Source organism: Somniosus microcephalus, chromosome 21, assembly GCF_052327205.1.
Source record: "Somniosus microcephalus isolate GS21.2 chromosome 21, FLI_Smic_1.0, whole genome shotgun sequence".
Classification (NCBI taxonomy): Eukaryota; Metazoa; Chordata; class Chondrichthyes; order Squaliformes; family Somniosidae; genus Somniosus; species Somniosus microcephalus.
This window is the reverse complement of record NC_141007.1, coordinates 77,830,169-77,847,298: the sequence shown is the minus strand read 5'-3', so window position 1 is coordinate 77,847,298 and position 17,130 is coordinate 77,830,169. Positions and strand designations below refer to the sequence as shown.

Below are 17,130 nucleotides of genomic sequence, written 5' to 3'. Positions count from 1 at the left end.
GGTTGAGAAAGCGGTTAAAAAAAAGCATACGGGATACTAGGCTTCATAAATAGAGGCATAGAATACAAAAGCAAGGAAGTTATGATAAACCTTTATAAAACACTGGTTCGGCCTCAACTGGAGTATTGTGTCCAATTCTGGGCACCTCACTTTAGGAAGGATGTGAAGGCCTGAGAGAGGGTGCAGAAAAGATTTACAAGAATGGTTCCAGGAATGAGGGACGTCAGTTACGTGGACAGACTGGAGAAGCTGGGGTTGTTCTCCTTAGAGCAGAGAAGGTTGAGAACAGGTTTGATAGAGGTGTTCAAAATCATGAAGGGTCTAGACAGAGAGTAGATAGAGAGAAACTGTTCCCATTGGCAGAAGAGTCGAGAACCAGAGGACTCATATTTAAGGTGACTGGCAAAAGAACCAAAGGCGACGTGAGGAAAAACTTTTTTGCGCAAGTGGCTCGGATCTGAAATGCACTGCCTGAGCGGGTGGTGGAGGTAGATTCAATCACGGCTTTCAAAAGGGAGTTGGATAAGTACCTGAAGGAAAAATTTGCAGGGCTACGGGGGAAGGGCGGGGCAGTGGGACTAGCTGAAGTGTTCCTGGAGAGAGCCAGCATGGACTCGATGGGCCGAATGGCCTCCTGTGCTGTAGCCATTTTATGATATCCCAAGCACCATCAGGGTCATTTGACAGGGTCCTTTCAAAGACCATCCCAGTGCAGTAAGTCAATAAACTTGGTCCTCGGGCCATGGGAAGGGGAAAGGGCCAGGCCACAAAAGGCAAAATATCATCCTGCGAAGAAAGCATTGCAAGTACTTCACAGATCATTCATCTCCTATCCCAAATACTATTCATGTCAAATACTATTTTTCAACTTCCCAAAAGATTATTTCTTGGTGCCATATGGATTTGCATTCTAGTTAGACTATTGGATAAGTAGAATATAAATATAGAACATGGAAATAAACAACGGTGTCCAATTTCTTTAAAGCAAACATGCCCCATGTCACCAGAAGCGCGCACTCATTAGTTGTAGAAAGCCTCCACTCCTCCGACTTCAGTGTAGTCTTGTAGTGTGAAATGCAACAACCAGATCGGTCAGGACTGAGAAAGAGCAGACCTGATCCTACTCCCTGCCCCAGAGTCCAAAACCAAGATTATGATCTAGATTAGTAGCTTCAGTAATCCCTTTTCCTCAAGGATTGTATACCAAATCAGTTACAGTACAGTAAGACCCTAGCAAGGCAGTACATGCATTACCGGTTGGTTCAAATGCACTGGGATGATTTCAGGCACAAGGCGACATGAAGTAGTCACACACCCAGAAGGGCCGAGAATACACTCAGCTGTAGTCAGAAATCTCTTTTGTGCTTCTAATTATTGGTCTGATTTAATCCACAATACCTCAATATACATTGCAAAGACCAGTGTCAGTGCAGGGTGGTGCGGGAGGAGGCAAGGATAAGGTGCTGTCCCAGTGGGTCCAAGAAAGAGCACAGCTGGTCCACTAAGTGCTCACAGAAAAATTTATTTGCAGCACACGTAACTAGGCAATTACTGCCACTGAGTTATTTTGCAATAGTAATGAGACACACCACACCCATGTACCACTTTGCCCTGTGTTAAAGTGGACCCCTGGGGTTTTAATTCATTAGAATATAGGTGTCTGCTCATTTCTTAGTATTAAATCTTTTAATCAAGAAATACTGACCAACCAAGAGCATGCTTTGCCTGGAATGCATTCTCAATCACAATTAAGTTAGAATTTCACAAACACTTAGGAGGTGCTCAGCATATTGCAAAGTCCCTTGGCTCGTCTCCCATGTTTATCCTTCAATTCTTCAGCAGGGAAGTCCCATAATGACATCCTCTGCATGTAGAAACAAAAATATATAAAAAGAGATCTCCCCGCCTCTCTTCAGCACAATGGTGCATGTGTCAGTTTCTGAATGTGTTGAGTTGAGTGTACTTACACATACTTATTCTGTATCGCCATATTTACGTTGGCGGGGGCAAAAGATGTGGGAAGAAAGGGGACAAGGACAGGGAGAGAAAACAGTCAGGGCTGTTACACCCAATAGTTAATCAACAACTGCTGTTGGAAGTGTAGATGTACAGACAGGATTGGGCTTGACTGCGACACCCCCTGCAGTGGATTAGCCTGGCAACACCTAACTGTGTACGGTTCTCACAAAATAATGGCCATTGATTAGGGCACCGGCGATGCCCACGGAAGCTAGCCCAGCAAGGAACCACCGAGTTCAAGGCAAAAGGGGAGGGAAGAAAATGGTTGAGGAAAAAAAATAAAGGAAACACTTCCCAGATTGGCATATGACATGTGCACGCACACACTCCACTCCAAAGTGAACAGCTATGTGTTGGAATAATCGTGACAAAAGCAGCAGTCATCAGCATTCAAGCAGCATTGTCTGAAGGGTTATAGAAATAGCACTTCCTACCCTGCCCTCACCTAAAGCTTCATGCACTGTGGTAAATAGGGGCATTTCAAACAAAACAGAATTCAGCCTCTTGCATTAACATCTCGGGCAGTCTGTCGATTTTCCTGATCATCTATAGTTAGTGACCTGAGATATCCATGGAACCTAATTGTTCAGATCACTTACATACAGATCTGTGCATTCCATTATAAGAACATAAGAAATAGGAGCAGGAGTAGGCCAATCGGCCCCTCGAGCCTGCTCCGCCATTCAATAAGATCATGGCTGATCTGATCCTAACCGCCAATCTACTATCACAGAACCCTCTCCTAAATCTAACAGAATTAGACACATGAAATAGGAGCAAGATCAGGCTACACGGCCCCTGGGCCCGCTCCGCTACCCACAGGGCCATGTCCGATCCGAACCTAGACGCATGTCCAAATTCCTGCCCGCTCCCCATAACCCTTAATTCCCTTTACTTCTAGGAAACTCTATTTCTGTTTTAAATTTATGTAATGATGTAGCTTCTACAGCTTTTTGGGGCAGCATATTCCATGAACCGACCACCCTCCGAGTGAAGTAGTTCCTCCTCATCTCAGTTTTGAAAGAGCAGCCCCTTATTCTAAGACTATGCCCCCTAGTTCTAGTTTCACCCATCATCGGGAACATCCTCCCCGCATCCACCCAATCCAACCCCTTCACAATCTTATATGTTTCAATAAGATCGCCTCTCATTCTTCTGAACTCCAATGAGTAGAGTCCCAATCTACTCAACCTCTCCTCATATGTCCATCCCCTCATCCCCGGGATTAACCGAGTGAACCTTCTTTGTACTGACTCGAGAGCAAGTATGTCCTTTCTTAAGTATGGACACCAAAACTGTATGCAGTATTCCAGGTGCAATCTCACCAATACATGGTACAACTGAAGCAATACCTCCCTATTTTTATATTCTATCCCCTTAGCAATGAAAGCCAACATTCCATTGGCCTTCTTAATCACTTGCTGCACCTGCATACTAACCTTTTGAGTTTCGTGCACCAGGACCCCCAGATCCCTTTGTACTTCAGTACTTTCCAGTTTCTTGCCATTAAGATAATAACTTGCTCTACGATTTTTCCTGCCAAAGTGCATAACCTCACACTTTCCAGTATTGTATTCCATCTGCCAAATCTCTGCCCACTTACTTAGCCTGTCTATGTCCCCTTGCAGGTTTTTTATGTCCTCCTCACTCACTACTTTCCCTCCCATCTTAGTATCATCTGCAAACTTTGATATGTTACACTCGGTCCCCTCCTCCAAATCGTTAATATAGATTGTAAAGAGTTGGGGACCCAGCACTGACCCCTGCGGAACACCACTAGTTACTGATTGCCAGTCTGAGAATGAACCATTTATCCCAACTCTCTGCCTTCTGTTAGATAGCCAATCCTCTATCCATGCCAGAATATTACCCCCAATCCCGTGATTTTTTATCTTAAGCAATAATCTTTTGTGGCACCTTGTCAAATGCCTTTTGGAAGTCTAAATACACTACGTCCACTGGTTCCCCTTTATCCACCCTATATATTACTTCCTCAAAGAACTCCAGCAAATTTGTCAAACATGACTTCCCCTTCATAAAACCATGCTGACTTTGTCCTATTAAATTATGATTATCCAAATGTCCTGTTACTGTCTCCTTAATAATGGACTCCAAAATTTTACCTACCACAGATGTTAGGCTAACCGGTCTAGAGTTTCCAGCCTTCTGTCTACTGCCCTTTTTAAATAAGGGTGTTACATTAGCAGTTTTCCAGTCTGCCGGGACCTTTGCTGAGTCCAGGGAGTTTTGGAAAATTATTACCAATGCATCCACAATCCCTTCCGCCACTTCCCTCAAGACCCTAGGATGTAAGCCATCAGGTCCAGGTGATTTATCCGCCTTGAGTCCCATTATTTTACCGAGTACCACTTCCTTAGTGATTTTGATCGTGTTTAGCTCCTCCCCCCCCTATAGTCCCCTGTTTGTCCAGTGTTGGGATATTCTTAGTGTCCTCGACTGTAAAGACTGATACAAAATATTCATTCAGTGTTTTTGCCATCTCCATATTTCCCACCATTAATTTCCCGGTCTCATCCTTTAAGGGACCAACATTTACTTTAGCCACCCTTTTTCTTTTTATATAACTATAAAAACTCTTACTATCTGTTTTTATATTTTTTGCTAATTTACTTTCATAATCTATCTTCCCTTTCTTAATCAATCTTTTTGTTATTTTTTGCTGTCTTTTAAAGTTTTCCCAATCCTCTATCCTCCCACTAGATTTGGCTACCTTATATGCCCTTGTTTTTAGTCGAATACTATCCTTAATTTCTTTACTTAGCCACGGATGGCTGTCTTTTCTTTTACACCCTTTTCTTCTCAGTGGAATATATATTTTTTGGAAGTTGTAAAATAACTCCTTAAATGTACACCACTGATCATGTATCGTCTTACCCTTTAATCTATTTTCCCAATCCACTCTACTCAATTCCGCTCTCATACCTTCATAGTCTCCTTTATTCAAGCTTAGCACACTTGTTTGAGATCCAACCTTCTCGCCCTCTAATTGAATATGGAATTCAACCAACAATCATCAAAATGCCATGCTCGGTCAATAAACTCTAGCAAATCACGTACCAAGAGTCAGGATTTATAAGAATCCGGGGTTATGCAGGAAACACAAATAGGTAAAGTCATATTCACCGTGTATTACAATCAGACATGATGCATCAGATGAGGCCAATACAATAACTATTGGAATCCAGAAACCTCAGGATCACTGGAGAGAGACTGCTTGCACATGCATTGCTTAAAAGGGACTAGAACTCATTCGCATTTCAGTTACTTAACTCAAAATTGAAGCCCATGGCAGTGTGAATATGAAATTGGTTAAGAGACAGAAATCAGAGAGTAGTGCTGAACGGTTGTTTATCAGAGAGAAGTATACATTGGTGTCCCCCAGGAGTCAGCATTCGATCCACTGACCTTTGATATATACTGGTCTTTGAGAATGTATTAGTGACCTAGACTTGGGTATTGGGGGACACAATTTCAAAGTTTTTAGATGACACAAAACTTGGAAATGTAGTAAACGGTGAGGAGGATAGTAGCAGACTTCAGGAGGAAATAGACAGACATGTGAACTGGGCAGACATATGGCAGGTGAAATTTAATGCAGAGAAGTGTGAAGTGTAACAGTATGGGAGGAAAAATGAAGAGGCAATATAAACTAAATGGCACAATTTTGAAGAGGGTTCAGGAAGGGAGATACCTGGGGGTTCACGTATACAAATCTTTGACGGTGGCAGGACAAGTTGAGAAGGCTGTTATAAAAGCATACGGGATCTTTGGTTTTTTAAATAGAGGAATAGAGTACAAAAGCAAGGAAGTTATGCTAAACCTTTATAAATCACTGGTTAGCTGGTGTATTGTGTCCAATTCTGGGCACCACACTTTAGGAAGGATGTCAAGGCTTGGAGAGGGTGCAGAGGAGATTCACCAGAATTATATCAGTTATGTGGAGAGACTTGAGCAGCTGGGATCATTACCCTTGGAGCAGAGAATATTAAGGGGAGATTTAACAGAGCAGATCAAATGATGAGAGGTTTTGCTAGAGTAGATAGGGAGAAAATGTTTCCACTGGCAGGAGGGTACAGGACACAGATTGAAGATAACTGGCAAAAGAACTGGAGGGGAGAGGAGAATTATTATTTTTTTTTAATTTTTTTTTATAAAAAACACAGCAAACTGTTACGATCTGGAATGCACGGCCTGAAAAGGGGTGGAAGCAGATTCAATAATAACTTTCAAAAAGGAATCAGATAAAGCCTTGAAACAGAGAACTCTGCAGGGCTCTGGGGAAAGAGCAGGGGGGAGTGGGACTAATTGGAAGCTCGTTCAAAGAGCTGGCACAGGCACGATGGGCCGAATGGCCTCCTCCTGTGCTGGATCATTCTGTGATTCTAAGCAAAAGAATCTGACCTACCTGAAGTAAAACAGCTTACAAGAAAAAAAATTAACTGATGTATTACAAACTAAATACAAGTCAATACGGTTGAAAAATCTCAAAATAATGCTGCAATTGGCATCTGGTCAATTTAAGAACAAACTTTAAAAGGCAAAAAACAGGTTTCAAATCGGTTGTCAAAACATAAATCCAGATTGTGTTGCCTTATCTCAGCTACTTTTCAGAATTATTTAATTAAATAGCAAATAAACCACCTGCTGCCATTGCACTGTGTTACCCAGTGAAGTGACAATAAATCCGATAGCTGTGTAAGCATGATCAGAAAATACAGAAGCAGACAGATTGATGGACTTCCTGCAAACCCTTTCTATTACCCAGCAGTATAGTCAATGCTCTTATGTTGACAAGCTGCTCGATTGTGACGAGAAAAATACTTATTGAATACTGAAGCATGGCTGGAGAATGCTGCTTCTTCCAACTAGCATACTTCTCTTAATTCAAATTATTTAAGAATTTAGCTTTTTCTGCTAGATTCTCATTTTGCTGTGTCATTTACATTGCTTGATTCAAGTTACTGGATCATGCAAAAAAAAGTGTTACCACAAAAAGTAAAATATCAGTCGACTGCATGCAGCATCTTTGGCAAGCATTAATCAGCTTGTATTACAAATGGAGAAGCAGTATCAATCTCCCTCTCTGCTAAACTGCTTTTATACTGTGCCTATTGGGATGCTTGGGTCACTGACTCCCAGTGCACCGACTTTACACAGCCAGGAGTAACCCCACCGTAACCTTGGTAGATTCATTAAGACTGGCTTGCTGTGAAGAGCCTTCTTTTTTTTTTAAAGCTAGCCCCAGATTGTAAGCCTACTGAACACAACATAAACCAGCTAAAGATGAGCAGTGTATGGATCCCATTGGTTTAGGATGGCCAATGTCAAGGTGGAAAATTAAATATATCCAAGAGAGATGCACCTCAAATAGGGGTAAAAAGAAATTGTGCGTGTAAGGAACAAATGATGAAAAGGTAGAAGATTCTTGTGATATCATCAGCTATGTGGTAAATCACGATGGGCCAGTGTGAAAATCACACCATTACTCGAGCAGCCACGAAGGCAAATTACAACAGCAACTTAGCAACAGAACTCAGTACAGACCAGCACCAAACTATCTTGCTTGTTCTGCAACATTAGCATATTAGTAAAAATGAAAATTAGTTGGCCGAGTGAGAATATTTCAGTCGCAGCCAATGATCAGCTCCTCGCCATCAATGGAGACAAATCAGCTGAGCCACAACATTCTTCTCTGGAAATCCATTCAACTGCAATGATTTAATATTGAAGCATCACTGAAACAAATCAGGAACTGAACTGCTCGCCAGGGTGACTGCATTTGAGGGGTTCCACTGGACCACAGAATGCCTGCAGAGACAGACAACCATCTGCCATGCATGACCAGTAGCAGTGAAAGTCATCCTTAATTCCACCCCCCCCCACCTACAGGGGTCTTACAGACACCCATAGATGTCCCATTGTTTGGCTTTTGGATAACAGACGCTTTATTCTCTGTCCAATGAAATAACAGCCTGCCAGATATATTAAAACAGAGCTACTTCTGTGCAATTTTAATATTTGCTGTTGCAAACATGTTGTGAACTTTCACGTGTTGGATGTGGATGCATCCTACTGCTAAAAATGACCACAGTTGAGGAAATAGCACAGGGTGTCTGGAGGTATGGTCAACCGATGAAAGGCTGCTACCTGTGCCTGCAACTAACTGCTGGACTTGTCGTGCATCTTGCAGTTTGTCATTTATTTGTGTCGAACATAAAGCATCAGTTGTCCAAAAGCAAAACAGTGCCTTCTGTGGGAATCTGGAAGGTTCCCACAGTGAATTTCATGCAATGCTCAGATTCAGTGCACACACAAAGGCCAATGCAACATTTTATAATCAAACTATTCATGTCAGAACATATTTCATATTTGGAGCCCCAAAGCAGCGGCTGGCTCGAGGCTGAGCTGTAATTCGATAGCTATATTTAGTCTATACTTTGCATCCAAGGAAAGAAACACAGAAACTCATGACTAATGGGCTCCGTCTGCAGCGGACACATTTTTATTTATACTTTTATATATTTATCCTCATCCCTCTAAATCCATGCAGCTCACAGCATAAATTCCAAAACACTTCGATTCTATAGTATCTTATCTACTCAAGTGAATTTTGTTCTTAATAGGGACAGAGTTTCATTTGCAGCTCTTCAAACCACAGATAGAGGAATAGACGGAGCCATTTGCACGGAGGACCTGAGAAATCATGGCAACATTTGACACTCAATTCAGAAATACATCACTCAGCTCCACTCATTTCATTATCTCCTAGCACATTCTGCCCAGTAGCTTTCCTTCAAATAAATTTGAAAAACAAGATGATAAATTTCAAAAGCTTTACCAAGCGTAACATTTTTAATTAAAATACGAGACAGTATACGTGTTTGTAAGAGGGGAAAATGTTTCTCATTACACACCTGCTGTAGCTTTTGTTGTGCTGTATAAACTTTTAAAACATTTTGAGGGATGCGCATGCACAGCGAGAGTGATTTCAATGCTGGCTACTTTCTCCAGACTATTTGATAATCTCTGTGCTGCATCAGAGCAAGAACACGACTTCTGGGGAGAATGAACAATGCCAACGAAACAATCGTCTACTCCATTAATTCATATTTTGCTACAATAAATATCAGAATTATGCAGTAGTTTCAATTAAACACTTTAAATAACAGCACTGGAAGCTATTTTGTTGTTCGAAAAAAATTGAACAGATAATTGGATTTAAGCAACAACAAATTAAGGAGACAAATGCTGGAATATTTCTGTTGCATTTTTATATTGGCTTTCAAAATGTTGATTTAATCGTAATAGCATTCCTCTTCAGTAAGTGAGTTACCCTATTCAAATAACTTATCTGTTCAGGGCTCCTTGGACTGGTCAGTTCATCCGGTTTAGAATTGCTGATAAACAATGCCAAATGACTCCGTTCCTGTGTGAAGTCTGCCCCATGGTATGATTCCATTTGAAGAAAAGCTCCAGAATGCTAACAAGTTATATTTAACTGTACAGCAATCTGGCATCATGCACAAGTTATACAGCATCTCATGTACACAGCTGTAACAGTGGACACAAATAAAAAAAAAGGAAAAACTGCAAATTCTGGAAATTTGCCAATTATGGGGCAACATGATCATGTTTAAAATTCAGAAAGGATGGGACAGAGTAGATCGAAGCAGAGCGTTTCCAGTGGTTGACGGGTCTAGAACAAGGGGCCATGGATACTAATTTGCTTGTGCGGAGGGTAAACACCGGACTAGTTGGGATAAATGGCCTATGTATTAAATAAAAACAGAAAATATTCGAAATACGCAGGAGGTCAGTCAGCATCTGTAAAGAGAAATGTCAGGTAAACATTTTGGGTGTATAACCTTTCAACAATTCTGATGAAAGGTCCACACAGGAAGGTTATTCTGACTTTTCTCTTTTCAGATGCTGACTGTATATTTCCGGCATTTTCTGTTTTAATTTCCAAGTGGATGTGACAGGGAAGAGATTTCAGAGTCAAAAAATAAGTATCTCATCCATTACACATCTCAGCAGAAATAAAAGTTGCTGATCTGAATAAAATGAGCACCAAACGATGAGAAGCAAGAAACTGGGAAATGCACCCTGCAATTACATTGTGGAAGTACAGCAATGCAATGAAAGCAATTACAGTAAATTCTTGTTTAAACAGCACTTAATCATCCGGCATTCTCGAATAACCGGCAAAATTGATACTCAGAAAACAACACCTCAATAACCGGAAATGTTGCCGAGTGCGAGTCTTAGTTTTTGTTTGCTTCAGAATATTGAGAGTGGCAGCTACTTTAGAATTGAATATGTGTTTCCCAGAGACTCAATGGATGAGTTCATTTTTCAGTATGTTACTGTGCCATAGACGAGGGAAGTCCCAGGTTCTATTGCCAATTTGATGTGAAATTGATTTTCTGAAATCACTGGATTCTCTTGGGATGCGGAGACATTTCTTTTTAAAACTTACGGGGTTTGTTTTTTGCTGTTTCTCTTTGCTCATCATTGTAACCAATGACAGTGCTGGGAAATGGAGCACTTTTTGGTGAGAGAAGTTAGCAAGGACAGTCAGATTATGTACTCAATCCCTGTCGGGGAGAAAGAGCTGAATTTTCTCCATTTGGAGGTTTACAGGTGTGTGTTAACCACCCGATGGATTCATGGCTGTCAGGTGATAGGTCGGAACTCTTCAGTTGTATAGGGAATAATATATAGTTGGCAGAGAATCCAGCACTCGTCAGTGAAAGCTGAAAATTGATGTCCAGATAAGGATTATACCAGATAAAAGTTGGTCACGTTATGTAAATAGCATTCAAATCTTATTTTATTTTTGTTTGTTAAAAATAGCCTCGGTCGATATACCTCTCCGTTATCCGGAATTTTCAATCAACCAGCACCATCCCGGTCCCGTCGGTGCCGGATACGAAAGAGTTTACTCTACTAGATTCCCCATCTAGATTATTGTTGTTGTAGTAGATTCCCCTTCTGCTTATTTAAAAAAATCTAATCCATGAACCCGTGGTTACCACTACGAACTTCACGAACGTTCGAACACTGTCAGCAGCACATATTAGAAAAAAGCTTTCTGGGTCAGCAGCTGCACGCCTCCCACGTCAGATGGCCATTGTTTGCTCTGTGGCATTATTGCATCTTTTGTTTGTTACTGGCCTTCCTCACCAACTCAATCAATCACTCAGCTCATGCAGACCACTGTTCTTTAAACTAACAGACATGGGGTGGGGCGAGGAAGACAGTCTTGCTCTGTACATTTTACACAAAATCAAGTGACCACAGATTGGTTCACTCAGTGCTGTGGGTTTTGTATGTGCACAATGCATAAAATGGATTCAGGTCCACACATGTAACTAAAGCTGCTCTATAATAGCACCATTTTAATTTGGATTCCATGAGACTGGTGCCCGTGAGCCAGCTCCCACTGTCTGCAATGTTAAATGTGGCTGCTTTATCCCAGCAATGGAACTCACAGACCCACAAAAATCCGATAGCTGCCAGGATAAGAGAGCCAGAAACAAAAACAGAAAACACTAGGAACACTCAGCTCAGGTAACATCTGCTGAGAGAACATAGGTCGACGTTTCGGGTACAGAACCCTCTCAGAACAGAGGGAGCCTGATTTAGCAGTGAAGACACTATGCATCCAAAAGAGAGCCAAAATAAAAAGCTGCTGCAGACTTGCTCCAACCATGGATGATTCCAAAGAACTAAATCAACGAGAGAAGAAAACAAAGAGACAATATGTTGTGATGGCAAGAGAGTGTTGGAAATTGGGTGAGCAAAGTGTTTATACCTATATTATTTTATGTAACTGGAACAAAATAAAAAATGTCCATGAAGATCCTAGTCTGAGGTAATGAAGCAGTGCAAGAGGCCTAAAAGCTTCTTGCTGGTTAAAGAGAGAGGATGCTTGGAATGGAGGTCGACATTACAGGTACTACAATGGCATTATCAGACGGTTCAGATGAAGTCAAACTCCTGGGGAAAAAATTCTAAATATTAGCAGATCTTGAGATTTTATTATTGCCTCCAGTGTAGGTTACACTTAACAAATTTAATTTTTTTTACTATAATGTAACCAGTTGTATCACGGGCTGCTGCAAGGTACATAGATGTGAAGTGATGGAGTTAATAGCCCAGTAAGATAGGAGCTAATATTGTAACATGATTTAAGGTTGTTCTTAACAGTAGATTAGTTCAAAATTACACACTCAGTATTTATTATAGTCTGAAACATGAAAAGGCTTTTGTTACAACTATGGAATTCACAAATGGTGATTAATGGGGTAGTTTCTAATAAACAAGTGCAAGGGCATCAGAAATAGGAGTGCATTGGGAATTTTATATCAAATTACAGCTTCCTCTCTCCACCCCAGTGTGATTTTCTCTCTTCAGTCCTGCCTTCCCAATATACCTCAATGATCCTATGAACAGAACCACTAGGAATCTCGGAAATTACCCAACACACTGAGAAAAAGCCATTGACTGCCTAAGTGAGAGTGGGAGTTTGCTATGTGGGGAAGTCGTGTCGGGATGAGTTTAAATACAACCAGTAATGGTCAGGTGCGGTGAGACACCAATGTGTTTGGTCACAGGACTGTACTCAAGTTTACCCCTTTCAAAAAACATTTAAAATACGACACTAGCGAAACTTAAGAACCGTATGTAGAATTGTTTGCATTGTAACAGCATGTATGCAATTTGAAAACTGCTAACACATTTACTGTTGTCTAAACTAACTACAGATTGGTTCCATGCAGTTACTTATCAACCCAGATATATTCATCAGCAGCAATTGTCATAGCTGAAGTTGAGCCTGTCTTTTAATATTAGATGGAGGGAATAGGAGGATTTGTTCACTCAAGCAACAGGTTAACCAAGAACCCATTAAATGTCAGATGTCATATTGTATCTTTTTCATTCGTTCATATATATCAAATATTTAAAGTAAAGAACCCAAAATGATAGTACACCGAACATATTTAATATATTGTTACTAATGCTATAGGAAAAAAGAGTCACCTAATATAACAAGCTTCAATGTTGTGCAATACTGATAATTGACCTAATTTCTCCTCTGCCACCAGTACTTCACCCCAGTGCTGAGCCAGACACATTCCAAATGGTACTGTTGCGCTGCTTCACATTTAAAGTGGATATGGTACAAGGTTCTTCACTTTAAATATTTGATATACATGAACAAATGAAAAAGATACAACATTGGCCCAGAAATTCGGGTCTCCACGGGTGAGTACGCACGGGGTACTCACCCGTAGGCCCGATGGAAGTGACGGTTTCCTGCATGCGCGGGAAACCGGCACTTCCGTTCCTCTGAACAAAGGGGTTCAGAGGTTGAATGCGTGCGCGGGGGAGGCTGCGCGTGCGCATCAAACTTAGGTTTTATTTTACAGGTTTTTCTGTGAGGGTAAGTCTGCAGAATTTAGAAATATAAAAAGCAGGCGTAAGGCCTGCTTTTTACAAGTGGTGAATTAATTAAAATTAAAACATTTTTTCCACAGGTTTATTATTTTTAAATACTTTAAAGCAAGGTAAGTTTATTTTTAGCCCCGTTAGAAAATAAAAAATTTAATTATTGTTTAAAAGTTATTTCATGTAATTTATAGTTTATTTTAAAAATGTGATTTAAAAAAAAAAATTATTTGAAGGTTTAGTGCTATTTTGGGGCCGTAGTATTTATAAGTCTTGACAGCACTTCCTGTCAGACTTATGAATGGAGCATTCCCTGCTCCGATTGGCTCTCCATGGCCCACGTGATCCCAGGGGACGCATTGAACTAACTGTGCCCCTGGGATACGCAAGCACTGCGCGCCGGCAGCTGGACCAGGCCCCGGATCGGAATCCCACGGGGCCCTACAGCTCAACTGCCGGCGCACAAGGTAAGTGCAGGCTGGAGGCTTACACCCGCGGGAAGCCCCCGACCCGAATTTCTGGGCCAACATGATATCTGATATTTAATGGGTTCTTGGTTAACCTGTTGCTTGAGTGAACAAATCCTCCTATTGTTTGAAAAGGGAGAAAAGGATAGACCGAGTAATTACAGGCCAGTCAGCCTAACCTCGGTGATGGGAAATTTTTTGGAAAGTATTCTGAAGGACAGGATAAATCTTCATTTAGAAAGACATGGATTAATCAAGGATAGTCAGCACGGATTTGTTAAGGGAAGGTCGTGTCTGACAAACTTGATTGAATTTTTTGAGGTGGTAACAAGGAAGATAAATGAGGGTAGTGCGTTTCACATGGCAGACTGGTCACAAAGTTAAAAGCGTTGGATTCAAAATTGGCTCGGAGGCAGGAAGCAGAGGGTAATGGTTGATGGTGTTTTTGTGACTGGAAGGCTGTTTCCAGTGGGGTTCCGCAGGGCTCAGTACTAGGTCCCTTGCTTTTTGTGGTATATATCAACGATCTTGACTTGAATATAGGGGGTATGATTAAGAAGTTTGCTGATGATACTAAAATCGGCTATGTGGTTGATACTGAAGAAGGAAGCTGTAGACTGCAGGAAGATATCAATAAATTGGTCAGGTGGGCAGAAAAGTGGCAAATGGAATTCAATCCAGAGAAGTGTGAGGTAATGCATTTGGGGAGGGCTAACAAGGAAAGGGAATACACAGTAAATGGTGGGACACCGAGTAGTGTAGAGGAACAAAGGGACCTTGGAGTGCATGTCCACAGATCCCTGAAGGTAGCAGGCCAAGCAGATAAGGTGGTTAAGAAGGCATACGGAATGTTTGTATTTTATGCCACGGCTAATAAAGGCAAGAGCAGGGGGGTTATGCTTCAACTGTATAAAACACTAGTTAGGCCTCAGCTAGAGTACTGCGTGCAGTTCTGGTCACCACATTACAGGAAAGATGTGATTGCAGAGGGTACAGAGGAGATTCACAAGGATGTTGCCGGGAGTAGAGAATCTTAGCTATGAGGAAAGACTGGATAGGCTGGGTCTGTTTTCCTTGGAACAGAGGAGGCTGAGGGGAGACCTTACTGAGGTGTATAAAATTATGAGGGGGCTAGATAAAGTGGATAGAAAGGACCTATTTCCCTTAGCGGAGGGGTCTAAAACCAGGGGGCACACATTTAAAAGTAATTAGGGGAAGGTTTCGAGGGGATTGGAGGGGAAATTTCTTCAACCAGAGGGTTGTGGGGTCTGGAACTCACTGCCTGAAAGGGTGGTGGAGGCAGGAACCCTAACCACATTTAAAAAGTACTTGGATGTGCACTTGGGATGCTCTAACCTGCAGGGTTACGGACCAAGAGCTGGGGAGCGGGATTAGGCTGGATAGCTCTTTGTTGGCCGGCGCGGACACGATGGGCCGAAATGGCCTCCTTCCGTGCTGTAACTTTCTATGATTCTAGTACACTGGACTAACAATCTAGAGGTCGTGAATGCAAATAGCACCATGGCAACAAATCAGCTAATCGGTGGGTTAGCACCAGAAAAATAACCATGACAGCTTCTGACTGTCCTGCAGGGAGGGAGACTGCCACCTCTACCTAGTCAGGCCCATATGTGACGGCAGTCCCACACCATGTGATTGATTCAATGCCCTAGCAAGCCATCCCATTGTAAACAATCACTGCAAACTTCAGTAATGAGAAAAACGGATGATCCAGGCACTGTATTAGTCTAAGACTAAGCCAATCTCAACCCAATCAATCTGCAAAGTCTTCCGCACTAACATCTGTCCCACAGACTAATCAAGTAACCGCCTAACATAGCCGTACTCAGAATCATATCTATCAGCCAACATCCCAGACTCCTCCAGCCAGAGGAGGGGTCTCATTAATATACAGTTGGTGACTGCGAACATCATGAAAAGGTCGAAGAAACCTCCTGCTGATCATTAACTACTGTCCCCACAACTCTACTGACTACTGTCCCCCCAACTCTACTGACTAATCAGTATTCCTCTATGTTGAACATCAGTTGGAAGAAGCTCTGTAGGAAGGACACAGAATGCACTCTAGGTGGGGGATTTCAATGCTCACCACCAAGAGTGGCTCAGTAATACCGCTACTGACTAACCTGGCCGAGTTCTGAAGGACACAGCTGTCAGACGGAGTACTTGGCAGGTGGGGAGGGAACCAAGACAAAGAAATAATCTATTTAACCTCGTCCTATCCAACCTGTCCGTCGCAGGCTCACGACAACATGGTAGAAAAGACCACCGTGCAGTCTTTGTAAAGAGAACCTGTGATCTCCACTGTAAGAACATCCTCTACCTTGTAGCACGGTACAAACGAAGGACAGATCTGGAAGCACTGTGGGCCAACAACAGCTGTAGAAATGTGGAGTGTATAAGGACACACCAGGAGCACGAGAACACCCAAGAATGAGGTATCAACTGAGTGAAATTACCACACAGGGCTACCTGCATGGTAAACACCAAAAGCAGCATGCTATAGACAGAGCCAATCGAGAATGGTGGTGGACAATCAGGCAAGGAAGAGGAGGAAAAGGCTCCATGAACATTCCCATCCTTAACCCACAGTGCAGCCCAGCACACGAGTGCAAGATATGATGCTGAACTGTTTGCAAGTGTCCTTAGCCAAAAGTGTTGAGTGGGTGATCTCACTCGACTTCCTCCCAAGGTTCCCATGACATTAAGTGGTGGCTGACAGTACTGGACACAGCAATGGCTATGGGCCTCGACAACATGCCGGATGTAGTGCTGAAGATTTATGCACCAGAGCTAACCACTTCCCCAGCCTAGCTGTTCCTGTGCAGCCAAGACACTGGCATTTCAAAAAAAATGTGTTTATGGGATGTGGGTGTCGCTGGCAAGGCCAGCATTTATTGCCCATCCCTAATTGGCTGGAGGCGTGGCTAGTTCTGGAGCACAAGTCTTCAGCAAGATAGCCGGGATGTTGTCGGGGCCTGACAACGGACTGCCTAGGTATAATCTATCCACAAGAAACAGGGTAACTATAACCTCGCCAATTACCACCTTATCAGCCTCCTCTCAATCACTGATAAAATGATGAAAGGGGTTAGAGTGCCATCAAGCAATACCTACATGGCAATAATCTGTTCACTGATACCATTCA

General features: G+C 42.1%; 1 protein-coding gene across 6 annotated transcripts in view; it reads right to left on the bottom strand.

Moving 5' to 3' along the window:
* The window catches only part of LOC147102990 (C-Jun-amino-terminal kinase-interacting protein 4-like), a 243,550-nt gene that overhangs the window by 92,844 nt on the left and 133,576 nt on the right, over positions 1–17,130 (bottom strand). The gene's annotated exons all lie outside the window — the stretch shown is intronic.